We start from the raw sequence: 27,786 nt of genomic DNA, 5'->3' as shown, positions 1-27,786 counted from the left end.
AGCTTCACTGTTTCCAGGAATTTGCGAAGTAGCTGTTTCCAGGAATTTTTACTGTTTCCAGGAATTTGCAAAGGTTTATAAAAAGTCACAGAGCAATCTAGGAAGGAAATTGACTCCAAAGGCCATCTATGTGGCCCCAGTGCCTACTCAAACACAAGGTTATTTATTTGCACCAGATACCTTGTCTGGACAAGTCTGAGTACCTCAAATGACTAAGTTTCCACAGTTTCCCTGGGTAACTTTTTCCAGTGTTTGATCTTCTGCACAGTGGATTTTGTTTCCTGGTATCTCATTGCAATTTCCCTTGTTGCAACTTGTATCTGTTGCCTATGTGCTGTCTCTGTGCACTGCTAAGATCTGTTCTCCAGGCTGTACTTGGCTTGATGGATGCAGTGCTAACTCATCCTCAACTGTTTGTGCGCTTGTCTCATCTCGCAAAGTATATGATGAATTTCCACATTTGGAGAAGAAGGCAAACATGTTCATTTCCCTTCTACTATTTCTCACTTTCATAGTTCACTGCAAGAAAAAGTCTAATCCAGAGAAAACACAGTCACTAACAAAATCCTTATATATTTCTTTATTCATGCCACAAACCCTACAGTAAATCTGTTGGAATTCTTCATTGCTGAAAACTTCTATTTCAAGGAACCATTTATTTTCATGTTCAATGAAACTGGGAATTTAAGACACAATTTAAGACAAAACTTCAGGTAGATTCAACAAAATGTTGTATCTCTATGTGTGAAAACTGTCCAAATATCAGATAGGTATAAGATTTCATGCATAGTTAGGACAGGCTAGAACTGAGAGTAAGAAGCATATTGCTGCTACAAATCACTTGTAGGCTTTGCATAAATGATTAAGAGAGACCTGTCTTGATAACTTTTTCTGATGCTTCTTACATCATGAGTAAAAGCTGTTCTCAGTAGTAGTCTACTTAATTGGAAGGTCCTCTGGAATGCATCAGATTGTGAACATATCTGCAGACATCTCTTCTGTACCTGGTTCCTGAAAAGTAATTAAAAAAGAAAAGATAGAGAAAAGAAAAAAGAATGAAATGTAGCAGTAATTATCTGCCATGTAAAAAGCACATTGAAATTACAGGTGCAAGATCCAACTCAACCAAAAATAGTGTTGCTCTAATTCTGATTACTTTTACAATTTATATTCCTTTAATGGATTTCTAATTAATCAATTTGTATATAGAGATTTGTGTCTCATTGTATGTAAACAGTTGTGCCAAAAGAAAGTCAGATTCCACTATCATCTGTACAGAACAGAAAATTAGGCCCTAAAGACAGTCAGTTCATCATTATGGAATTAAATTAAGTCTATTGATTAAATCTTCCTATTGAGACTGGGTTTTTTTGGAGGCATGGCGTAGTTTCATTTAGTTACATTACAGCAGTGAGGGGAAGTATATTTAAGGGAATTGCTTGTTCTCTCCACAACAGTTGCAATATACACGTTTTACTGATTAATATAATAAAAAAGTCACGTAATTATGAACTAAAAAGAATATTCTTTTTTTGAGATTTTGTGATAAAAATTTCAAAAGCAACATTTGATTGGCTTCTCATGCTTCTACTGGAGATCCTATGCCAGTCCTACCAGTCTCTTCCCTTGCTGAAACCATTGTCATTTGGTGGACATGAACATCTGATGTTTAGAGGTCTTTCATGATTCGCATGCATTAGTGTGCCAAGCCTATGGTTGTCAGTGCAAACAGACATCTTCTTTTTCTTCTGCCCCACACCCCTTCCTCCCTCTCTAATACTGTTACTGCACCTCCTCCCCTTCACTTCCCTGTTTTCACAGGAAATCATAGAATCATAGAATCATGTTGAGGAATTAAACTGTGTGTCAAATATTTATTGTCCAGCTGAGAACTGGAAAAGAAGCATGTGATTCTACCTGAATAACACTCTCTAAGGGTCTCTCTAATTCTTAAAGTCAAAAGTTGCTTCTTTTGTGAACAGTTTATGTCTACAATTCAAGTAACAAGTAAAATATATTGCTAGTAAAATGCACAGTGTTGTGTCATCTGCTGGTTAAGTCACACAGTGCAAATGGACATTATCCTTCCAACTTTGCTGTCATGGCTAATTTACAAATAACTTTGTTATTATGGTCCTGGAAGTGGAACAGAGAACAATAGCTGACCTAACCTGCCCAATAAGAGTAATCTTCCACCAAAGGTTATGGTAAAATCAAAAGACTCAGGCCCATTTGTGGCCAAAGGGAAATTTGGACCCAGGTCCTTCAGAAGTGCAAAGATACTTTTCACCAACAATAGCAATTAGCACCTTCCTGACACCGTTTTATTGCTTAGCCATGTGTTGGTATGTGTGAACACAGATAGACAAAGTCATATAATTTTACTGGACAATGTGAAAACTCATTTTCAAATGATACTGCAGTTCATCATTACCTGCATTCACCATCCAGAGAACTTCCACTGTTGTGCATGACAACTGTTAGAAATTTCCGGCTATGGTCAATGTAGAGGTTACAGTCTTCCACAGACAGGTGTTCTTTCCTAATTGCTTCCATTAGTTTACCTTTATTGCAGGGCTTCATCACCCAATGAATATAGTGCTTCAACAAATACCAGACCAGATTATCACCTCCAGTGTGGCACGCTAATCAATGTGCACTCATTGAGTTCAACCTTAGTGAACTACTTTAGTCAAATGTACTTTTATTTCCCAATACAGTAATTATTATAACAAATGCAATATTTTAAATAAAACGCTATTGGTGCAGAATTTGTGGCAAATACTTGCCAACATTTGTATCAGAAATAGTGTGGCCAGTAGGACTAGGGAAATGATTGTGCCCCAGCACTCAGCACTGATGAGGCCTCACCTCAAATACTGTGTTCAGTTTTGGGCCCCTCACTACAAGAAAGACATTCTCCTGGTGCATGTCCAAAGAGGGGCAATGAAGCTGGAGAAGGGTCATGAGGAGAGGATGAGGGAATTGATGTTGTTCAGTCTCCAGAAAAGGAGACATGGGAAGACCTTACTGCTCTTTGCAACTACCTGAAAGGAGGGTGTAATGAGGTGGGTGTTGGGCTCTTCTCCCAAGTAACAATGATAGGACAAGGGGAAATCGTCTCAAGATGTGCCAAGGGAGGATAAGATAGGAAAAATTTCTTCACTGAAATGATTGTCGACCACTGAAACAGGATTCCCAGGGAAGCCGTTGAGTCAGAATTCCTGGTAGTATTTGAATGATGTGTAAACATGGTGCTTATAGCCTCAGCAGTGTTAGGTGTACAGTAGAGCTCAATGATCTTAAGGGTCTTTTCTCACCTAAAAATTCTCTCACCATAGATTCTATGATTCTGTGATTTGTAAATATACTGATAAGACAAGACCTGATTCCCATTGGAAGGAGAGAAACTTCTGACCTTGTAATCTCACTGTACCATAAAGGTTGATTTATTCTACATCAGGAGCCTTCTTGTTCATCAGATCTTTGCTTACTTTGAATCAGAATCATAGTAATTTTACTGAAGAGTGCATTTTGATTCCTCTTCTTTTTCATGCTTACTGAAGTATTAGCAGACATATCATACAAACTGGATTTTTGCTTGCATCTTTCATCGTGATTTTTTTTGGTGTTTTTTTTTAAATGCTTTTGCATGAACACCTATTCTATTCTATTCTATTCTAGTCTATTCTAGTCTATTCTAGTCTATTCTACTCTAGTCTATCCTATCCTATCCTATTCTTGTGACACTGCACAGAGATAAATGAAGAACAGAATACTCTTTCAGGCCTTTTTTGGTGTGTGTTGATACTCAAGCCAGAAAGAATAAAACTCAGCATCATGATATGAATTTGTAACATTTTTTACACTCGCACTCACACGTACACACATGCACAATTTCTCTTTCCTTTGTTTGTGGACATGCTTCCAACAGAACAATATGTGTCACTGAAATCTAGAGCTGTTTGCTTAATCCTGCCTTCTGGCACTCTCACCTGTGAGTCACAGACACAGTTACGTATGGGACAGACAGATCCTCCAGAGTGCAAATCCCTGCTTCAAACTTGTTCTCCCTTAAGCTAGCTTACAGAGACAAGGATTTTCTAGCAAAAATAGTTAGGTGCTGAAATACTCATAATTAGAAAATAGGGGGGTTGTACACATTTTGGAGGATGATTTTGGTAAAATGTTGCATTGTGACCTTTTCCAGTCCACAGTAATTTCTATTTTTGGTACCAAAACCAGCTTTTCAAAAACCAGTCTTCATTTCAGCTAGTGAAATCAATATTTCATAGACTTTTATTGCATAGCAAAGTTGCCTAGCTGTGTTTGGGCCCAGTGCCTCTGCTCTCACATCTCAGTTTTTGTTTGTTTGCTTCTGCAGATCTGTATTCCTTAGAAGGAGCACATTTTGAGACCAAACTGTTATTTACTGCAAAGAGTTAAAACAGCAAACAAAGCCAACCTAGGACGTAGCATAACAGCTTAGGAGGTAGCGTACCATGCTGTTCTTTCCAGTTCAAAAGAAAGGGGGATTTGTTACATAAAGGATCCTTTTGTGAGAGTCTGCTGGCTTGCATGGGTATAGACTGGGTAAAAATAAAGTGGTTTGGGGCAGCATACAGAGGAGGAGTTGATGCTGGTTTGAAGTCAATGGACTACCTGTTGGGATGGGGTGGGTGACACCTCCTCCCACCACTGGCAGTCTTGCCGGCATGGCTACGAATTTGCCCATTTTATGCCAGAAGCCATGATCTCATATTTGTTAGGTATTGGAAGCAGTCAAAGTCAAAAACACTCCTATGGTTTTGAGGACGCGAGGATATTATTCTACTGCTATGCTACAGCTAGTTATGCTGTGCTGCTCTCACTTACTACCTCCTGTGCCGCCACCTGCCAGACCCAGCCCGCCTCATCCGAGCGCCGTCTGGCATTGCTGGAGCGTGAGGGGCACGGCCTCCCCGTGAAGGTGGAGTATGTTGGCACCGCAGGCCAACAACCCTTCATTCTTCAATATGGCTGGCGCCCAGGGTCAGCACAGGAGAAGGTTTTTTTTCTGGTCCAAGTAGCTCAAACAAAAGCCAATTACTGCACATACTACGAGTCTAACAGCACTCCCTTGGAGCTACGCTGTGACTGTATGGCAGCTACCTGCAGGTCTCCAGCACACCGTTGGATCAGAAAACGTCATGTTCACCTGGCAGGTTAAGAATCTAGATACTCAGCCTGTCTTAAAGTACAGTATAGATTGAATGTCCTTTAATTGAAACCGCAGAACTGCTTCCATGACGTTTGCATTCACCTCCTTACTTTCAGTCTTTACAGCTAGTAACAAGCAGTTCAACAGGTCAGAAGGTTGTTTTTTATTCCTTTTCTAGGACAAACCTGCTGCTCCCCCTTCACTTACAGGGTCAACCTACAATGTGGAGGCATGGAAGGGCCCAGGCATGCACTGCCGTGGAAGAATAGAACAGGAGACGGCACGGCAGCTTGTGGCGTTATGGTATGCAGCCCATACAACAGCAGAGAGGCAGATTGCCTGGCTTGTGAGAGCCTCTTCTGCTGAGGTGCACTACCACTGGCTCACTGAAGTGGGGACCTGTAGTCTGCGCCCACTCCCCCGTTCACCCCATTACTCGCTGCTGTGGCCACAGTCCAGATGGACACTGTGTTACGCAGGCTGGAGATGAGGCTTTGTTCCCGCTGTCAGTGCTGTGGAGCCCATTTTTCTGAGGAAGCAGCTTTCAGATATTTGGGGTTGTGCCAGGCCCTGATAATCCAGAAAATCCTGAATTTAAGCATGTTCCTTAAAAATAGTGTTCCTTACACCTTTCTGTCCAAAGCTCCACCTGCTGCCCTAGGAGTAATGGCACCTTGTTTGGCAGAGGTTTTTGTAGGTTCATGTGTGGCCTTTGTTTTAAAATGTATTAATTTATTATAATGTAAAATCATCTGCCTGGGGGATGTAGGATGTTGTTGGACTACAACCAAGTATTGGCTTGTAGCCTTCTAAACCAGAGTGCTAAGAAATAAATCCTAAATAGAAATGGATGAATGGTTTATGTTGAAAATGTATTCAACAGACATTAACATTCTTTTCTAAGGGTTTTCCTCAAAACAGTTGATGATTTCTAGATTTGTTCAGCACATGGAATACTGTATGCCGATACTAAAACCAGCAAAAGTTGTTTGCTTAATTGCAAATTATTTGAAATGGTCTTCCCCTCTTTGGGGGCTCCATGGTCTTCAAATTACATTGCATTATTCCTTCTCTCTGATTAGATGAGTGAAAAATTCAGAAACAAAAAAGACATTAATTACAACTAGTTTTCTTTAGGTGTTATCTTATTGCCAGTATTATTATATATAAAGAACAGACCAAAGAATGTGAGTAGGAAAAACATACTAAAAATCCATTGTAAAAATATTAACTTGAGTATAATGCAAGTAGTACATTCTTTTCCTTCTGAATAATTTTGAAGTGTACTTTCTGCACCTTGAAGCAATTCCTGTACATTTTATTTCTTATTCTACTAATCTATTGACACTGATTCCCTAAGGTCTTACAAAAACTAGCTATAAAGATTCCCCTAAGGTTAGGATTTAAATATGCATAGATTATTTTTCCCTCCACTGCTGTTTCAACATTCTTCTGGAGTAAGATTGTGATATGAGCTGTGATAGTTATTTCCTCTCTGTTCATTAACAGAATTTTTCAGACTTCTTAGAATGTTTGGTGAATTATAGTGACACTTTTTTTAGTTCAGTTGCTGCCGAATGAAATGTAGGTGTGTATAACATTATATTACTGATGATTAATTTGCACATTTGTAACATCTGCAGATCAATGAGGAGAGAGTACCATTGTGTTACCCCCTTTACAAACACAAAAACTAAGCAAGCACTAATTTTTAACATCACAGAGTTTCTAGTACTGCAGCACTTCTGCAATTGGTGGTATTTAAGGCAGCTTGCTGTGTCCACTGGCATTTCATTGACCTTAAAAGAGATCCTTATGGGAATGGCAGTCTTCTCATATTCTGCCAGTTATAAAGTTGGGAGAAAAAGACAGAGGGAAGAGACATAATGTGCAAGCAAGATTGATGGACACAAATTAACCCAAGACAGCCCTGTGCAATATGACGTATTCAAATCTACATTTGATGTGTTTCACATTGACTCTTCCTTTTTTAAACAGAAACTAGGGTAGGATGGTGTGAAGGATTAGTTAAAGGAATTCACTTTGACCTTAGTTGAATTATAGAATGATCATATTCATGGTTACAGGCGCACCTTGTTTTTAATTGCAAGCTATTAGACAGAATTCACACTTCAGGCTTTGGAAAGATAATCACAGAGCACTGGGTTGAAAGTTCTGATATTGTCTCAAAAAAATTAGAGATTTGACAAAGAACAGCATTACTCTCTTCTTATCAGTACTCATTATGCTTGGGAAAAAGCTTCTGTCTAAATCCAGAAATCTGCCATGCTATGTTCCTGTAATTTCATCTTTACAATTAGTTTTAACGCAGTGTCGGCAGAAAAATGCCCGTTGACAATTACCAAACAGAGGGGGAGGACCCTATTTTTTACACAGAGAAACATTTTTATTTTTTCATTTCCTCACTTACCCACAGTATTTGTCTCTTTCCATCATCTGTTTTGTCTCTTCAGAAAGCCAGGCTATAAGCTGTCTGTGGCAGGCACCCATTTTTCATTATTTGTGCAGGTAGGTACTCAAATATAAATAAATACCAAAAAAGTCTTTTTCACTCCTCAGACAATAAAACATTTGGTATAAGTGATGATACTAATGCTTGAGTGTGAACATGTGTGATGGTGTTGGCTGGGATAATTTTCTTCATAGGAGCTAGTATGAGGCTATGTTTTGGATTTGTGCTGAAAACAGTGTTGATAATATAGGAATGTTTTCATTACTGCTGAGCAGTGCTTATACAGAGTCAAGGCCTTTTCTGCTCCTTACATCACCCAAAAGCAAGTAGTGCACAGGGAGTTGGGAAGGGACACAGGGGGACAGCTGACCCAAACTGACCACAGTGATATTCCATAACATATGGTGTCATGCTCAGTATATAAAGCTGGAGGAAGAAGAAGGAAAGGGGGGGTGACATTCGTAATGACAATGTTTGTCATCCCAAGTAACCATTAGTGTGTAATGGGGCCCTGCTTTCTTGGAGATGGCTGAACACTTGCCTGCCCATGGAAAATGGTGACTGAATTCCTTGTTTTGCTCTGCTTGCATGCACAGCTTTTGCTTTACTTGTCTATATCTCAACCCATGATTTTCCTCACTTTTACGCTTCTGAATCTCTTCCCCATTCCACTGGAGGGAAGTGACATGTTACATTGAGGTTCCAGTAGAAACCTGTGAAGAAACTACTACAGACTTTATACATGCAAAATTTAAAATATCCCCCACCAAGCTCGCTGTTGTGGATTGTCTAGGAGGAAAAAAACAACCACCACAAGCAAATGAACCCCCCCCAAAAGAAGGAGGGCTGTCATCATTAGTAACACTAATGGTAACAGCATAGTTACCTGCATGTTTGACTGCCCCAGAAAGGATTTATAGCTTTATGCTTGACTACCTCAAAGATCTGTAAATTTAGGTTGGTAACCAAAAATGGTTACCAACAATTTTGATTGTAAGCTTGATCTTTTGAGATGTTACAAGAAGGCACTAAATTCATATAGTTAAGTAAATAAGTAAACCAGACAATTATGTAAGAAAACTTAGGTAAAACAGACTTCAGAGAGATTCAGAGTCTGTTAACATTGTCATAATCACTGTTAAGATCTGTAATCTCATTAACATTAAAGAATTAGAACCAAACCAAACACAACTGAAAAATGATTCAAGAAAGATAAGAAATCCTTTTACTATAGCCTCCAGTACTGCTGTGAAATAGAAGATGGAATAAAGGAGAACTAGAACATTTCAGAGGAGGCTGATGAAATGAAAGCTGTGATGCATTATCTCCTGCCCTCCTTTCCAGCACTTACAATTGAAGATTTTACATTTACTCCAAACTAATATCTGTTAAGAGTCTTCTGTCATGGGGGCCATGGGATGTATCCAAAGATGCATAACAGTAGTAATGAAATCAGAGAAGACAGAATGGTACAGCTCATAATTTTCTCAATTGTTAAAACTCCTGTGTATTTTTTCAATGATTTTTGTATCAAATTTCTGATTTAGTGCCTGCGTATTTTTTATGTCAAAATTTCATAGGAAGTTAGAAACTCAAAATCAACACTTTTCCACTTCTGTTTTTGTCCAGGTTAGAATGAGCTGGTGAGCTTATCTAGTTTGTATACTTTGGTTTTTGTTCTTTTTGCAGACAGAATTGTAAGATTTTTGATGAAGATAACATAATTATGTGTGTTTAAACCTTTTTGTCACCCATGATATTTTCACAAGATTTTGAGGATTCAATATTTATTAAAAAAAGGGGAAACTTTCTATCTGATGCAAGCAGTCCTGATGCACACACTCAAGAGAAACCCTAGATAGAGCAATTCAGCATAAAGCAAAGCAATTATTTTTACTTTACAGCAGTCTGTGTACATTACAAGCAGCATCTTGCAAAAAGCTAGGATGAGAAGGTGAGCAGATCCTCCTTTGTCAACACTATGCAGAACTAAACTAAAGAATAAATTACAGATAAATAAATGATATCTGTTTACAGCAAGAGATATGACATGGAAAACTCTCTCCAGGAAGTGGGCTTTAAGTGTTTTAGTGCTGTGAAGTCAGGGTATGCTGGCCATGACTCAGGGCTAGAGCTGTTATGGTGGATAGCAAGCAGGAATTTTGCCCTTGGTTCAGTTTCTGTGATTGTTCTAGTGTAGATCTAGTGCGTAGTTCTGTTTAGAGTGTGCTATGATAATGTAACCTGGAACATGCAAAGGGACGGATGATAGCTGACAATTGTCTCTGGAAGATACAGTTAATATCTATCTATAAATATATGCTTTTAAATGGGGAAAAACCCAACTGACCTGTTCACAGCACCTAACTGATTTTCAAAGACAAGGGAGAAGAGGGTTTCCTGGGTCAGCCCCAGGTGGGGCCTTTAATCAGTCATTCCAAAAATCTTCTGGGTCTACAGTAGAAAGGGTGGAAAAACTGCAAAGGTAATATGATCAGCAGGTAGAATGGCAGGACTTCATGGGGAGGGTTAGCAAAACCTACTCTTGGATTTAAAAGAAGGATGGACACATGACAGTTCTGTAGAGAAAATGAGACTAGTAAGCAACCCAGTATATGCAGTCTCCTGCCTTAACAGCAGAGTGAATATAGTCCTAAGCTTTTGTCCCTCTGAATTGATTATCAGAATGGCAGATGCTGCCAAATTTGCCTTTGTGATACTTTTTCAATAATGTTCAGTTTACAGCTATCTGCAGAATACATGGCTGTGTGTACAGGGGAGCAAAACCAGGGCTCTTGCTCTTTCCTGAGACACACAATGACTCATCCTTCAATAGATGCAAAAAGAAAACCAGATTCCCAACATCAGGTGGTTTGGTCCAGTGAACGCACAGTGGTAAGCTCTTCCAACTCCAAAACTATATGATACCTGAGGTTTGGTGAGGCTTTGCTCTAAATCAGGGAGGTGGTAATAACCACTCTCACTCATAGCACCAAGGTGCCTATGCAATTTCTGTTACACTGTGGCCCATAGGAAGACTGATGTCATCCTTTCTTCCCTGGGTCTGTCTGGACCATGTATCACTGCTTCTGAGTCAGTTGAGGCTTCTGAAGTTGTGGGTGTTGTCTTTTTGCACAAGCAGTGGAAAGCTTATGTTCATTAATCTGGCACTGCTGGGTTCAGTCTCTGTAGCTGGAGTGCCATTATACCACAACTGTATCTTCCAGTCGGACAGATGGGCAATATCAACAATAGCTCTTTGAAAACAATTAAGAAGCATTTTTGAGCAGAGGCCAGTGTGCCCACCATCGTGGTAAAATAGTCAGTCTATCTTGGGTGAAGATGGAAAAAATCATTCATGAGCAGAATGGTTCCTGTATTTGGATGTATTAAAAGTAAATCATGCATTTTTGAAAACTGGAAGTGGGCACTACTCAGGCAGTGCTCTCCCATTTTGACATGACATGTGGACTCTGGTATAAAAAAAAGAAAGAAAAAATAATAATGCATATGTGTGGTAATAATCTGCACATGACTGGTTGCTGTAATGTGCACTGCTGTACTGCCAGCAGGGAAGTGAGTGATTGCCTCTCGCCTACACAATGGACGCTGCCTTTGCCTCACATGGTTTTTCAGCAGGAGAGCAAACAAGAGGGGGGGAAATAAGGAATGAAAAGCACTGCCTGACCCCACTGCATCACAACCCTTGTGGCTTGATTAAGTAGTCAATAAGAAGGTTTTTTTGCTTTTAAAAATTTTTGGGTGGGCTACTGTGCCCAGGGAACTTGTTGAGCAAGAGATGAAAAGCAGATACCTGCCTTTTGCTTTGACCTTTGTGTCTTTTAGCCTAGGTGGAGAGACATATGCCATAGGAGCTGTGTTCATTGGGAAAGTTTTTACTTGTTTTTCTAGTCTGGTGGCTCATCCGGAGCAGTTTGATATTCAAATGAATCTGTCAGGAACAAGAGCATGGTGCTTCAGTTCTTTCTCGGGCCTGATGACATTGATTTGTGAGCATACTGCTTGACTATGGGATGTGTGACAGATAAATTTTATCAAAATTAAGGCACAATTAAACATTTCATCTTCCTAATTACTGGCTGTAGATTCAGCCTGATGACCATGTGCTGTAAGAAATCAGCGACCATTACACATTTTAATGGAGCACAGCTGTCTTACAGCTTGGTAATATTTGCACAGTGCCACAGAACTGTAATTTATGATAAAAAGAAAAAATGTGTATTGGCTCTTTTTTGCCAAAATAGATTAAGGATTCATATACTTTAATGAGATTTGGACCTAGCCTTGGATTATCGTTATAAATGATTTATGTGCATGTTGGTGGACTCCTGTAGTTTTGAGTTGATTTGTGTTTTGGTCGACCAATATGTAATTCAGTATTTCCTTGTGTGCCAGTATTTGCATTCTTTCCCCTGTCTCCATTTCAGTTCTTTTTTCCTCCATAACTTAGAGAGAAGGGCAAGTTGGAATGTTAAGAAAGCATTGAGACATATTTTCCAGGAGCCTCCCTTGCAGCAATGCCCACTCCCAAAATCCATCCCTTGCACCGTGGCTCCACACCCTGAGCACAGCGAGGGCAGGACAGAGGGAGAGGGGGAGAGGTGGGTTGCACCAGCCTGGATCAGGGTCACTTCTGCAGCCTGGAAAGCAGGACACAGGGGAACAGATGCTACCTGAACCCCTGCTCATGCAGAGACCTGCTCTAACATTGCTCTACCTCAAGGCAGAGTATCAAAAATAAAATCTTCCTCCTTCTTGTTTAAAACATGACTTGACTTACAAAAGGGTGTTTGTTTCCCCATTTGATATTTTTCCTGTTCCAGTCAGTTTTTCCTGAAAATGTGCTGCTGCTCTAAAGGAAAAAAAAAAAACCAAACCCAAACACCACCAACATACATAAACAAGTTATCATTTTCGGAACCACTTCTCCATTATTTTCTTCACTAGTTTTCTTTCACGGAATAATTAGTGTGTGGAGTAAGAGAAATGAAGAAGATAAAAGTGTTTCATATATACACTTATATACATACATATATATATGCATACGCATACACGATGGCTGTGTTTGTATTTGTGCATGCTTTATTTTTACATTCAACTTAGAGAATCAAATTTGCACTAAGTTTAACTGCTTATATTTGCAAAGAGTCTCACTGAAGTCCAGTGTTTGCCCCATATGTTGCGAAACCCTGGGACCCATATGTGCAGATGAAAAGAGAAACTAAATTATAATCTTCATAATAAAAAAAAAAAGTCCTGTCCAAGTTTCATTTACTTCAGTGTTCATATGCTGGAATGTTTCATACTGTACCAGGTTGCATATGCTTGCACACTAATTCTCAATTGCCGTATGCAGTTTGTGACAACCATCTGCTAAGACCTCCCTTAGAGTTCTTTCTCCCACTCAGCCCAGCTGAAATAAAAATATGGACAGAAACAATTTCTGCAGGGAGATTAAAAAGTTAATAGGGGACTTGGAGTTAGACTGTGTATCTGATTCAAATTCAATTGCTCCTACAGCTTATGCCCTCCTTATAAAACATTCCTGAGGGTTAAACATTAAATATAATGGAAAACTGTAAAATAAAGCCGTACTTCCTTTGACAGACTTGACTGGGCCAGAAAGGTAATGAAATATGTATACACAGTGCACATGTGTTAGCTAGCTCTCACTAACAGTTCTAAACCAGCAGCTTAGACTGTGTATAGCACCTTATCACATTAAAGCACCCTAAAGCAGGAGGGGGGTGAGTGGTGAGAAAAAGAGGGTGTGAGAGAGCAGGGGGCTGAAAATGTGCTTTCAGTTTCCTCACCACAGAAGTAGTCCCATTTCAGCCAATCTCATCACAAACTCTTGAGTGTCAGGCCTTGGCTGCTCTCGTTTAAGCTCAAGGGACAAGCCAGCAACCAGAGCATCTGAAAACCAGGTGAAGGAAATGGGTAGATGAGGAAGTGATGAACAATGGTAGAGGAAGAAAGGCTAAGAAAGTGAAGATAAACTCTTACCTTCCAATATCTGATCATCTCCAGTTTTATGTTTCCCTTATCATGCAGTAACAGGTTAAATTCCCCATCACGAGTATTTTTTAATACTCATAGAAACATGAGAAAGAGAAGGAGTTCAAAACTCCAAGTAGTCAGACCCCTGCCCCCAGTCAGGACTTCCTGTGCCAAAGCCATAGAGTGCTGGTGGAAGTGATGACAACTCAGTGTTTAGCTAATCTGTTCTTTAAAACCTCTTGATACAATAAATTTGATCCAATCAGATTTTTCCTAAAATCAAATCTATTTCAATTTCTACCATGTAAAGCCTCAAGCTTCTTGCTGGAGTATCTGCTGTCATGGAAAAAGGTGGTGTTAGGTTTCTTTAGTGCTGCTCCTGTGCACATTTGTTGAGGTCCTGGTAGCAGAGTGGAGCAGAAGTAAAGATGACTTCAGGTGTCTTTTACATGCCAAAATGATGTTCATCTCATCCATAACAGCATGATGTTTTTGCCCCATGTTTGGTTTGTGAGAGGAGACTAATGAGAGAAGAGAAGAATGAAGAGTTATATGTTTTGAGGTGGAAATTACGGGTCTTAGTCTGCATTTCTGTGATGACTTTATTTCAGTAGGTTTTCTGTGTAAGTGTGAGTGAAAAATCAAGCCCAGTGATGAAGCCTAACTGCTCAAAATTAAAAGGAGGAGAAGGGAAAAGGGAGAGGAGGAATAATTTTAGATCTGTTGAAAAAAGCATAGCTGGAATTCATGTTTTGTTAGTTTGTTAAAGGCAACACATCAGGTTATTCGGCAAACACAGTATTCCTTGGTCAGATTGTCTCAGGTGATAACCTTGGATTTTAAGGCCTCAGTAACTCATAAGGAATTTTTGCTCTAGAAATTGTAAGGCTGCACACATGTAAACCTTGAACTGAAATGGGTTTGAACTATTTTAAGAGCTTTTGAAAGGCTGGTATAATCAATCTGTCCCCATTGGTTATTATCTTAACAGCTGCTCCAAGTGTAGCCTATCAGCTTTAGATATAGGAATAACAGTAAATAGTGCATTATGATATTCCAGATGGAACACTTAAAATAAATTGAAATATCCATATATTTGAGAGTTTTCTACAACACCACTATTATGTCATCATTTTTTGTAGGTAGCGTAACAACTACTTACCCCTACAGCATTAAAAAGTTTGAGAACATAGATGAGTGGAGAACTGACAACAACCAAATATTCAGCAAGACTTTTTGGCTTCAGAAAATATTTCAGCGTTTGATGCAGGAGTGTATTAGAGGAAGGAATTTACCAGGGATGAGATCTGGTTGCTCTTCTTCTTTCTGCTCATGCCAATTCTTGGATATATCTATAAGGTCATGGAATCATGAACCATCTATTACTGACTAGTAGAATGTGGTGTCTTGAGGGGTGTCTGCTCTAGAAAGGGAATAACTACATTAAATGGAATTAGAGAGAAGGGCAGCTCTAGTGAATCAGCATTTCTGATGGGGAAAACACACTGAATTCAACTGAAGATCACACGGCCTTCCCATCACAGAGTGTAACCAGTTTTTCCTCTGCTGTAAAACTAGCTGCACTAAGGCATGGTAGCTTGCTTTTGAGGGACTGGGGCTTGATGTGAGGTGGTATAATTTAATAGCTGTGCTGAGAGACTCGTCTGCTGAGCCCTGGGTGTGATACCTGTACTAAATATCATGTGTATTAGTGTTGCACTAACAGCCACATTAAAGCCTCTGCAAATCCACTTCTTTTAACCCCACTTGCATTACTTAGGATATTGATGCTCTCACCTCATTGCACAGACAGGGGGGTTAGCTTCTGGCCTTACTCTAGTTGCTCCAGGGGCCCATTAGCTCAGCAACTTCAGAAACACAGAAGGCAAGTTACGATGCCTCTTTGTGTATGTGTGTTTGATCACTGGGGCATTGAACAGGTCAACCCAACCTTGACATAAAAACATAAAAATATATCCCAACATATATCCTACAGAAAAATGAGGAAGATAGGACAAATACCAGAATGTAGTGTAACTGTGATGGTGCTAAGCTGCACAAGGAGCCTCGTCTGTCACTACTGGTCTTGCAAGCAGTTGACTTGGCTTTACAGCACTAGGTTCTTTGGAAGATGCTTGGAAAAGACATTCATCAGGCTCAGGAAATATTGCTTTTATTGTGTTCACATACACATCACTTGCTATATAATTCAGTTTTTCTCATCTGTTTGAAAGCCGTTTCCTGCACTGGAATAGTTGTGTTAATTATACTCATGCTTATCAGACTCATTGCAAGCGAAATGGGTCAGCTCAGATCTCTGCTGAAAATAAAGTAACATGGAAGTGGCTTATGCAGAATCACAGAATAACTTACTGGCTCCTTCAGAGCACTGCTGGTTAGCACCAGGTATCTGTTCTGTTACTGCATCTCAACAGGGGCACAGGGATCTTCACTCACTGGTGAAAACATTTTTAACCAAGAGTGCACATGCCCACCTGATCATGGCCAGATCATTCTTAGTGTCATTTTTAGGAAACAATTCACTTTCCAGCAACTTTTCTGGATGAAGTCGGCTACAAAATTAGCTTCCTTTTGTAAGTGGGAAAAAAAACCTCAAAAAATCTCCACCTCCGCAAGGTCAGCTGCAGAGCCCAGGCTCACTCTTAAATGATTAGTTCATATTTTCTAGCTATTAGACTATGTTACACCCAGCTTTATTTCTAGAGAACACAATATTTATTTATAAGATCTCATGCTTAAGAAATAAAAACAAAATTGACACTGGGATTAATTATAAGACCTTCCTTACCATCCAGTTCTCGGACTCTTGATCCCTGACTTTGGGTACAACCATACCAACCCTTGTAGTTTTCAATAAAATTTCCATTTATTGACACTAGTCTGAACCGCTGAAAGCACTTACCTGTACATAGCTCTGTATGAGCTGGGAAGAAACACGTTACAGGATGCCTATAGCCGCATAACTCAGTATCAGTGGCAAGAGTCACTATAGGAGCAGCACAACAACTGAATGCTGAAAAACCTCTGGCAGATTAGTTCCTCATACTGGTAGGTGTTACTGTGACAATATATCAGTCTTTTAAAAGTAACCCATTACCATTCACAGGTCTGTGGGCTGCTTTTATACTTCCATCATCATATCTGTGGCCTTCAAAATTATAGCTGATGGACCTTCTGTCAAGACCCAGCTATTTAATCAATGTGACAGCATCCTACATTTTTTGAACCCCAGAGGCCTTGGAAAAGTTTAATGCAGCTTCCAGGTACAGTTCAATCCACATGGCTGAGTCCCCTGAAGTATTTTGTGCAGTGAACTCCCTTCCCCCACAGTTTAGGAAACCCAATGTCCTTCTTATTTGAGGAAAGTGAAGAGTTAAGCTGGAAGGCCAGGTATTATTGCAATAGAAATATGTGGTTCTCTGCTGCCCACTAAGAAGGCAGGTGCAAGACCTATAGTTGACCCCCACTCACTCGGAAGAAACAGGACTTTTGCCAACAATAATGAGATTCTCCCCATCACAATAACCTAATGTATGTTTATGAGCATTTGTTGCTTAGAATACGAAAATTAACATTTTTTGAGGAAAGGAAAAAGTGTGTTATTGTTTGACAAGTAGAACATTTTTATCCAGAAATAAACATCCTGATGCTGACCTCAGTTACAATGTGCATGCATTGACATAACCCCATCAATGACCTCAAGTTACTTAACACTGTTGTAACCAAATGGTGGTATGGAAATAGGATTACTTGAAAAAGTCACTGTGGGTCTGTAAGCCTCTCTCCTTTCCCCAGGTATAGCATCTGACCTCAGAAAACACAATCCCTCTTTCTACATATCTTACTTTCCTAGGTAAAATTATTTCCTCTGTCTATGTGTAACACAAATGCATACACACAGGGTCAGAATCTGGTCCACAGTTCTTTTGTTTACAGCCCTTGCCAATGAGTGCCAATTACATGTAAAACATATAAATGTTAGCCACATTATGATACGAATTTCCTTTAGAAGGGAATGTTTCAGAATTCTAATGGCCGCATTTTCTTTGTCTCTTTGAGTTTTACCTTTTACATGCAACATTATTAAATATAGTCATTATCTGACTTAAATAATAATGCCTGTAATTATAGCAGAAGCCAGTTCACTTACGGTTAAGTTAAAATGCTACATATGAGATATGTCAATGTGATCTGCACAATACCAAAAATTTAAACAATGAAAAATAACATTGTCAAACATGAAAATCCATTAATGCTAGTCATTAGATTTTAACTATGCTTTTAGGGTTGTTAATATGGAGAAGAGGAAGACACTTCAGCTGACCATGCCTAATGCTGCAAGCATGCAGCAGAATTAAAAATTCTTTATTTTCCCCATCCCCAATAAAGGAAACTGGAGCATTGCCTATTAAAATATAACACTTCTGATGAAAAGATTCCTTAGTTCCTAGTCCCTTACAATATCTTCCATCCAGAAACAGTACTGCAGGTACTACATTGCATAAATAAGCTGACCTGTCAGGTTTTTGGCAATTTATGGGGCTGGTCAGCCTGTACATTCGTGCAGTTTTTTTGTTGCAATGAGATGTAATGGCTTTTCAGCGCACCATAAGCACAGTTGTGACCACAGGCTCACTAGTGTCATTTTGTGTGCAGTAATGAAGCCTGACGAGTGGTCTCCTGCTTGCAGATAGCCGGCTGTTGTCCTAAAAATGCAAACCATTGCCTCGGGCCATGGAATCAGGAACAGGCAAAGGACAGTGGCACAGGCACGGCTCCCCACTGCTCACCCTCCCTTTAGCACACTGTACTTGGATGCAGTAGAATAGTCTTTACCCTTGTACGTAAGGACACAATGAGAGAAAGTGATAAAAGCAATTGTATGAAGGCCATGTTGGAAATCAGGTTTTGTGAAGTTGCTGAGCTGACATTCGGGGAAAAAATTCCCATTGCCAATATGTTTTCCCCCATGCACAGTGAGGCCTTTGAGCAAAAAAATGCAGTTACTTCATTATCGCTTCCCTTCCTGTATTTTTTTTAAATCTGTATAAATATTTGTGCAGAAATGTGCATGCGTGCTTATTTATATTTATTTATATTTTGAGAATATGTACTTACACCCACACTAGCACACATGCACACATGTACACATATATACAGAGAAGCAGAGCTAGCAGGCACAGCAAATCACAGCAACAAACCTCTCTGCTTCTTTTTTTCGCAGCTCATCAATATTCCACGGCCCAGGAAGGCCAGGCATGCACGGGGGTTCACACTTCCCACGGCACAGCCGGCCCCACTGCAGATCCCCCTCCTTGCTTTGACACCTGAGGGTTGCCAGAGAGCTGGGTAGCACGGTGCTGGGAGATGACTTGTTTTCCAGAGAAGCATGAAAAACAAGTCTACCCTTACTCAAACAGCAACTGCGTCTTGTCCTGGGAATGTGTGACACATAATTTATTTAAGCCCCTTTCTGTATACCAGACACCACTGAGCACCCTTGGTGCTTGTGGCAGCAGACTCTCTAAATCCTGAAAACTGAAGGGTGGCTTGCTCTTCAGGAGGGTAGGAAATGCTTTTGTGGTTTCCCCATACACACCCAGTGTTTTGTAAACAACTAGAGGCAAAGGATATTGGAGCAAAAGTTACAAATCTGTTTCAGTTATAACCTTGTTGTCATATTTCTTCTCACTGTTTCATAGCTCTCTGGGAGTTATCCTTCCCTCCAAAACTTTTCACGTGGTGGGAAGTGTCCTTGTAAAATGCCATAGTAGAAGGAACGTATGGAGGCCAATGCTCTCATGCTTTTCTTGCTGAAACTTTTCCAATCTTCATCCTCAAAATATTTGTCCCTTCATCTCATAGACCACAAAAAGCTTCAGTTTATTTGGTGTTTCTCATGCAGAGGTAGAGTTAAGTGGTGCATGAGGCTGAGAAGAAGGGAGGCTGGAGGGAGGCAAGACAGGGGTTTTTTTGCAGGCACTGCTCATCTGCTGCTCTTTTGTCTTAGAAGTGAGACCCTGGGCCTCAAATATGAAACCCAGAATATGTGTTTTTATATCACTTCACTTCTGAAATAAGAAGAAATATCTGGTGAAGTACTAGGTGTAACGCAAACTAACACAGCACAAGCAAGCAGTTCATCACATTATGCGAAACTAAAAGGGCAAAATCAAAAGCAGTAGCTTCTATTGTAACAGTCAGTCAGTAACGTGGTTTGTAAAAAACACATTACATCTGTCTATTTTTTAAATGTGTAGCTTAATATTGATATTTTTGAAATGTTAAATATAAATCAGAAAACATCGAATGTACAGCGTTGCCTTGGGAACCTTTTCTTTCTTTTTCTTTTTTTTTTTTTCCAATTTCTGAAGTTTTTATAATACAAACTCTGCAAAGTTAAGGTAGCATTACCCCAGTCTTTGGGTATATATAATACAAACTGCTTGAACTTCTGGGACAGCAGCTATTTCTATGGATACAGTATGTTGAACAGACATGGAACAAAGAAAACCAAAACAGTTGGTTCTCTGCTGTCAAGGAAACAAGCTGCTCTTTCTGCTTAAATATCTCTTACCAAAACTAGGAGGAAAAAATCCTCCAAAACTTGAGTTTGCACTTAAAAAGAAGAAATCTGACGTACAGACACTGGAATAAATGTATTTTCAAATATTTCAGTAGGGGGTATTGTTATGTTTGGTGTAGGTAAATAAACAGAACTCCCTGAAAGCCTCTAAGGCTAAGGTTATTCTTAAAGGTAAATATTAAATTATTTCTTTTGAGAATAGTAGGAGTCCATAAAGAAAATAAGAAAACATTGTGCAGGGTTCTGGTTTTTATGCTGTACTTACTTAGGTCAAATTCGCTTATTCGTGCTCCTGTCTTCCCCTTCTTTTTCCTTTTTTTTAATATATATATATACCTATTCAAGCCTTTAGGAACTTTGTGGTTTAAAATAATGAAAACTAAACCTCATATTTGTTCAAACACAGAAAATTTTAGTGGGTATTTTTCTGTCAGAAGTATTAAAAAGTGTACTGAATAAAATTTCTTCATTTGATAAACAGGAAAAACGAAGATTCACGTATGCGTTCTATATGACATGTCCAATATACAAACAAAATAAAAGACAGCAGCTACTCAGAAACATGCTTAAGGTGACATGAAAGAAAGGGGTTACAGGAAAAAATTAAATTACTCATAACACTTTTACAATCTTGGCATCACCTCCTGGTGAGTGACATTCTGGTTCTGGTTGGAATAAGCTTCATCTTGAGCTCTTGCACAGCTCTCAGCAAAGCACCACACTAGGAAAGAGGTCTCTTCTAAGACAGAAAAATACCCTAGGAAAAAGGTCTGAGACATATCATATAAGCTCACAGCATTTCTAGATGTATAAGTACACTGAAAATTCCCAGCTAGCTTTGAAACAAGTTCACAGACACGAATCCTTGCCTGTTCACAACACCATTTCTAATTTGAATGAGGGAACACAAATGAGGTTGAAGGTAAATGATCTGTTGAGTTAAAATTGGCTTTGTTTATGGGCCACACAGACTTTCTCTGGCAGGTTCCATAACACCGCTTGCGGGCTTACATGTACGATGTCTGGATACTAAGTGTCCTCCCAGCAATGGGTACTCTACATGGCACATGTTCTTATCTCCCAGTAATGGAAAATCAGTACTTCAGCCTTCTGTGAGCAGGACTCAGTGTAAACCCTATCATTGTACTCTTCTTGAGGGCTAGGAGCTGTAAAGGAACCTGGGTGTGTAAAGGAATCTTGTGTCCAGAGATAGCATCTGCCTTGGAAGGAAGGAAGTTACACAGAAGTTCAGTGGTTCAGTGGTTCAAGTGGTTAAGGCTGATTTTGAAGAGAATCGTAATGAAGATGCCTGAGCCTTATGAAAAGTGGCCAGAAGTGAGTCCTTTGCCTAGGTATTCTTGTCTGCTATGTTAGCTTTGTTTGTCTTGTAGGCAAGGCATTAGGCTAGAATTAGTTTTTAGAGTGTTTGTCTTGAGAAAAGGCTGTGAAACATTTTAAAAATACAACCCTTAAGGAACAAGAAACTGATAGATTCAAAAGGCATACTCCAAAATGTCGTTAAAGATGCTACATACAACCCCACTAAAATAAGAATTACTACTGAAGACCTAGTACTCATCCATAATTAACTTCACAGTGTCTTCTTCACAAGTGCATGGATTATAAAATGTTGTATAGTAACCTTCTTATATTTGAATTTTTTGGCTTTTCTTGCTTTGTTTAGACACTATTGTAGCAGAAAAGAGGAGTGGGTTTCTGGGGGAGGGCTAGTTTGTACACTTGTGAATATTTGAGCTGTGTTTAATCATCCTCATGTGTGAAATCCTTTATTAAAAAAAAAATCAGTTTATCTGATACTTACTGCTCTTTAGTACAGCACAGCTTGGTAGCACTAGGTACGTCTTGTTGAAAGTATGTCCATAAATATGTCCCTTGCAGCACAGAACAGCTTGTTAACTTGGCAATCCTCAGCAATTTGCTTTGAAAAGTTTGCCTCAGTTTTGATAGTCCAAATGTAGGGCAAAAAACTCGGAGTAACTTTTTTAACTAATTTTACCAATTGACACTTTCTTCCCAGTTTTAACTGCCTGTTTACTAGAACAGAGAGCACAGTGTTTCTTCAACCTCATTCAATACGCTTTTTTTGCAAGGTTTTACTATTTTCAGTGGGCTGGAGCTACTGATTTTCTGTTTTCCTAATGTACAACCTAAAAATCCATTATCTTCAGAAAGCATTCTACAGTCTTAGCTATATATATAAACCTGGTGCCAGTATTATATAGTGATGGTATTACTACAAATTTGCAATGCTGTCAATCTAAAGAGAATTACAAAAGTGAGCAAATGCTATCTGTCCCTATGTCACAGGCAGAATAAGTGGGGCAGAGAGAGAGCAAGTAAATTGACCAGTACCCAAAGGCTACAAAGGATCAGCAGCCTTGAGAGAAGAACAGATTTTTGCATGGCTGGTGCTGTCGTGAATTTCTGCACTCCTTTGTTTTAGCAACACTTTTGGCTAGCTTTGATGGATATCCTTTGTAATGGGAGAATGCAAGTGGGATGCCTATGCTACTTCTATACCAGATACATTAGGCTGGCTTATGGGAGAAACCCTGAAGTGAAAACTCTTGAGTTTATGTTCTAATTTAGTCACATGAAGACTGTGATTGGAGGTACTTCAAAGTGGGTTACAATGGTTAACTAAGTGAAAGATAATATCCCTTTGCCATTACTGTCTAGTAGGTCTCATTACTCCTCTGGGCATGCTCCTTAGAATAAATTAAAAGGATCCACTGAGAACCATTTTGCTTTGGGTTTTTTTTTAATGATTGCCAAAAGCCATTTGCTAGAATAGTACAGAATGTTTACAGATGCCTTAGGAAGAAAACAGCAGAATGTGGAACTAATTGTGTTTATTCAAGATAATTATGAAACACAAATGACCATTACTTACAACAAGTCCCCTGACAGCTAGAGTTTGACTCATGGGGCCAGGATCAAACTCAGAAAGGAAAGGCCTTAATGTTAAGTTACACTGTCCATATGGACACCATGTATCAGCACTAGCTCTTGCAGTTCTTGCTCTCTCCCAGTGCTCTTCTACCCAACTTGTGCTCAGTACAGAATAAGCACGGCTGCTAACTCTGAAGAGGAAAGGCAGGTGGAAATGAGTACTTCAGAAGGAAGATCTTGTTGGGGTGAGAAGCTCTGAGAAATGCAACCACAGACTCTTCTGGCATTTGAAGTAGAAGTTCTGTCATAGGAAAACAAACTAGCTTTGCTGCACCCGTAATGGCATTTAATCTCATCAAAGGATAGGATACATAAAGCAAATTTAAAGACACGACTATTAATTCCAGTGTAAAGAACGATGATAATATTCACTGCATCTGTGTTCATCCCAAAATGGTTTGTCAAGCCATCCCTATATAGACATGTAAAACTGGTTATACATACTTCTTTCTTGCATAAGAGAAAAAGTGGAGTGCAATGCAGAAATTGCATAAATGTACGTGGAGAAGAAAAATTGTGGAAAATTTAACAGTAAGAAAGTTTTAATAAAATGGATGCTAGATGAAGGGAGCTAAATATAATCTGATACCCTGTTTGTATTGTTGTTTTTTTTTTTTTATGAGACACTGACATGTATTTTTTTAATTGATCTGGGAGGTTTTCTCTAATAATACTCAAATGGTCAATATTGTCATTGCAGTTTAATTTCATTTACTTCATTCTTACTGCTGTTGTAGTTAAATTGTTTTTGCTTTGGACAAAAAAAAATGAGATATTTAGACTACCAAAAAATTTATTAACATGTGGTTCTCATACAGAGAGGTCATTTATATTTTTAACAGTGTGAAAACATGATGCAGGCTGTACTGCTTTTGTTGATTTCATTTTCTGGCAACATACAGAAAATCCAAAGCTCAGCAATGTCCAAAGGAGAAAACAGCAAGTTCTTTATTGACTTTGGATCTTGTTTGCCCATATGGATGAGAACACACCTTGGTAAAATCCTGGCCGTTAAATCACTGTGAGTTTTGGTTCAATGGTTACTTAACATACCATGCATGTAACTTATGTTGAATGTTATAAATCAGCATTCAGTGTAGATTTCAAAATTCCAGGGAAAAGGATGTTAGAACTAGCACACTAATACAGAATTGTTGATGAGGGTTGAAAGCCACCAGCAAATAAATTGTGACTGAAAAATGCCAGCAGCTCAAGGGGAATAGAAATGGTCTCAGGACATAGGTTGGATCTTAGCAGTCTGGGTCCCTGTTAAGTTCCCGTGTTTCAGTCTTAGTGCTTTTTCCTGGGAAAGAAAATCTCCACTTAGCTCAGTGTTTAATATGGCCAGAAGAAATTGGACCGAGATCTGAAATTAATTGTTAAAAAATTTACAGATGGTTTATCACACCTCCTGTGGCTGTTCAATTTCTGAAGTAAGTAATAGTAAGTGTACTCATATTCAGTAATGAACCCCTCATTGTCATTGTTTTTCCTTGCCCTTTTCTTTCTTCTCAAGGTACTGCCAAGACCGCAGGCTGTTTCCAGAACCCCCAGGTATGTGCTGAGGCCAGGCAGGAGGGACCCACCATGAACAGGAGTCAATTCCCTGGGGGAGAAAAAGAATTTTGAAGGAACAAAAAGGACTGCCAACCAAGACCTTGCCCGTCCTGGGGAGCAGGCGCAGGCACTCGTCAGCTGTTTGGGGGCATGGCTGTGAGAGAGAACAGCAGGAGAGCTAGCTCCAACAGCAATGTCCATGTACTGCTGGTGTCCAGGGAAGAGCCCCAGCAAGGTCCCCTCCACCTTCCACTAGGCTCACAGCAGAACCAGAGACTTCTCTGTGTGTGAATGAGTCCACGTTTTTCCAGGTGGACTGAAGTGATTTGTGGTCCTGGGGGGAATTTGGTGGCTATATTTTTGTCTTTTAAAAGAAGCAGGGAATTAGAAGAATTCATATTTTTTTTTACGGTAAGATTTCTGCTTTGAATTTTTTCATCTAATGAGTGATAGAGCTATAAGAAGGCAAACTGATTTTTAAAGGACTCGGAAGAAACTCAGAATGAAATTTACATATGTGTCAAGTAAAAAACTTTGATAGAGTTTTTCATTTAATAGCTTTAAATAATGTTTTTACTTAGACCCAAATCTACGTTTTCTCATTGATTTTTCGGTTCAGCCAGTTTACACTGGAGGGTCAGTCCCTCCTGGTGACAACTCTTTTCACTGAATGCTACAAGGACCACTCTGTGCCGAGTTCACCAGATCCCCAGACCACGTTTTTAGCCAGAAGGAAGCCTTACCACTGCCCTATGAGTACAATGCCTTTTTTTATCACTACAGGTATAGGCTGAAGGGATATGTGAGGAAAAGGAGGTGGAGAAGCAGAAGGCAAATAGTATCCTGGGATGAGCAGTTTATACTAGTGAGAGCTCCTTGGATCTCTTGTCCAGTGCATGTGGGCAAGGAAAAGAATGGGAATTAATTTAACGGGAGCTGCAAAATAAGAACAATAAAAAATTAATAGTAAAGCTTGCCAAAATCTCCTGATCTCTTAGGAAAGTAGACCCACAGCCTAGTGAGCTTTATCTCTGAGTGCACATTTGAGAAGCCTGACTTCTCAGAGGTGGCGGTAAACAGCTTTTAGTGATGGCATTTAACTGAGCAGAACTGGAGAGAAAAGGACCTTTGCTTGCCTTCCTTTCCTTGATGGTCGTACCCCATAAAGGGTTAATGAACAGCCCGCCAGCTGCCAGGCCCCTGTAAGCACCCTGCTCTCCTCTTGGCCGCCAGCTGATCCCCTCACCAAGCAGCCAAGGTGAGAGTTCACACACAGAGGTGGATGAGGTTAAAGATAATAAGAGTCTAAACATCCACAGGGAGTTCAGCTCATGTACAAAGTCATAATTACATAAGCCATTACCATTGCCCGGGTGAAAAGAAATCACTGCAAGCAGGGGCAGAAACCATTTGCAAAGACAGACTTAAGAAGCAAGGATGGAAAATATCAGCCTTTCTCCAGTGGATGCACTGTGGCTTTAGCAAGGCTATAAAATGAGAATTGTTTGGTTATTCAAGTAGAAACCTGTTAAATGGATAACCTTGTTGCAACAATTTCCGTTTTTTTTAGCAGGTCTTTTCTTTCAACAGGTATTGATTCAAGCAGCCTCTGCTATTTTTATCAAATGCATTTTAGAACCACAGAAAATGCCACTGAGGATTTAAATCCGGAGTAAGCTACAGACACAGTGTTTGTAGTACACTGCTTGCTGCTTTCACAAGTTGGACAAACCTCATACATTATGGGCCAAATTATGCCCTTGGATGAGTATGCCTGATTCCCACTGCTGTCAATGTGGCTGTCATAGAAATCTGTGGGAGACCAGCTTGTGCATCCAAAGAGGAATCTGGCCTAAAATCTATTGTGCTCATATTTCTTGTTACTTAGATATTTCTTATGTCTGCCTAACTCACTCTCTTTTTTGTCAAGATAAACACATTTAAAGATATTCTTAGGAAAAAAAAGAATAGATAAAAGACCTCTAGTGCTACATTGTTTTGTTTGTGTGTCTGACTGTAATTAATGGATGTTCTTTACCTAAGGTTTCCTTTTAAAGTCCCATATAGGTGGGTTTATAGAAATCTAGTGTTTCTGCAGCCTTTTGAGTTTTGGACAGGCCTGGCTGATACCCCCTAAGAAGTGAGAAAACGTGGTCATTTCACCCCAAATATTACTCTGCCAATTCTCAGCTGCATATCAGTGCTGCCCTCCCCAGAGAAAATACCTAACCCAAGCCATTCAGGAAACATTCTGCAGCCTCCATGATGCAGGAGCATCTCCCTTCTTCACTCAGGTGGCTTACAAGGAAAAGACAGTTTTGGGCTGGGTAGCCCACATGAAACTCATACCTTGTGGATTGCCCATGGGTACTATTGTGCTATAACAAGGCTGCATGGATGACAGCAGGAAGGATAGAGCTAAGTGACAGCTCCTCTGGAGGTATTCCCACAGGTCCCTCCGAATGTCTCAAGGTGTCCCTGATACCTCTGTGAGATGGATATCAAGCTCAAGATTTACTCCTCTTTGCACAGTTGCTTTGAATTTATTTTATTCCTAGGCAGCTAGTTGGAGTGGTAAATTTTTATATGCATTCAACATTGTCATAGTCATATCTTGCCTGAGGGCATATTGATCCATGTTACCATATTGACTTGATGCTTCTACATCTGCCAGCAATAGGTCTACACTTTTTTTTTTCTACAAAGATTGCACGTTTTCCTTCCCCTGCCCCAAATCTCCTTCCAAAGTCTCCTTTTATTCAGGTTAAGCACTTCCTTCTTTTCTTTTTTTTTTTCATGCATATTTTTAAATGTGATGTGCCCATGTTTTCTCAGGTAAAGGTTGTGCAATTGTGGTTTAAACTAGCAACAAAGACAGCAACCAAGCACCACACAGCTACTTGCTCATTCCCCTCAAAGTTGGTTGGGAGAGAGAATTGGAAGGGTAAAAGTGAG

The 27,786-nt window shown here is 39.6% G+C and overlaps 1 long non-coding RNA gene across 1 annotated transcript; it reads left to right on the top strand.

Annotated features, from left to right (window-relative positions):
- Positions 1 to 5,473: 5,473 nt before the first annotated feature.
- Positions 5,474 to 25,164, top strand: LOC130608361 (uncharacterized). Its single transcript, XR_008974521.1, has 3 exons — positions 5,474 to 5,503; positions 7,675 to 7,729; positions 24,791 to 25,164. It is a non-coding gene; the product is annotated as an uncharacterized LOC130608361 (long non-coding RNA).
- Positions 25,165 to 27,786: the final 2,622 nt, after the last annotated feature.

This window comes from Pezoporus wallicus, unplaced genomic scaffold (assembly GCF_028554395.1).
Source record: "Pezoporus wallicus isolate ANWC-B61680 ecotype Strahan unplaced genomic scaffold, APGP_CSIRO_Pwel_v1 contig_4131, whole genome shotgun sequence".
Lineage (NCBI taxonomy): Eukaryota > Metazoa > Chordata > Aves > Psittaciformes > Psittacidae > Pezoporus > Pezoporus wallicus.
Note: the sequence above shows the minus strand (reverse complement) of the source record. Positions and strands in the feature narration are given on the sequence as shown.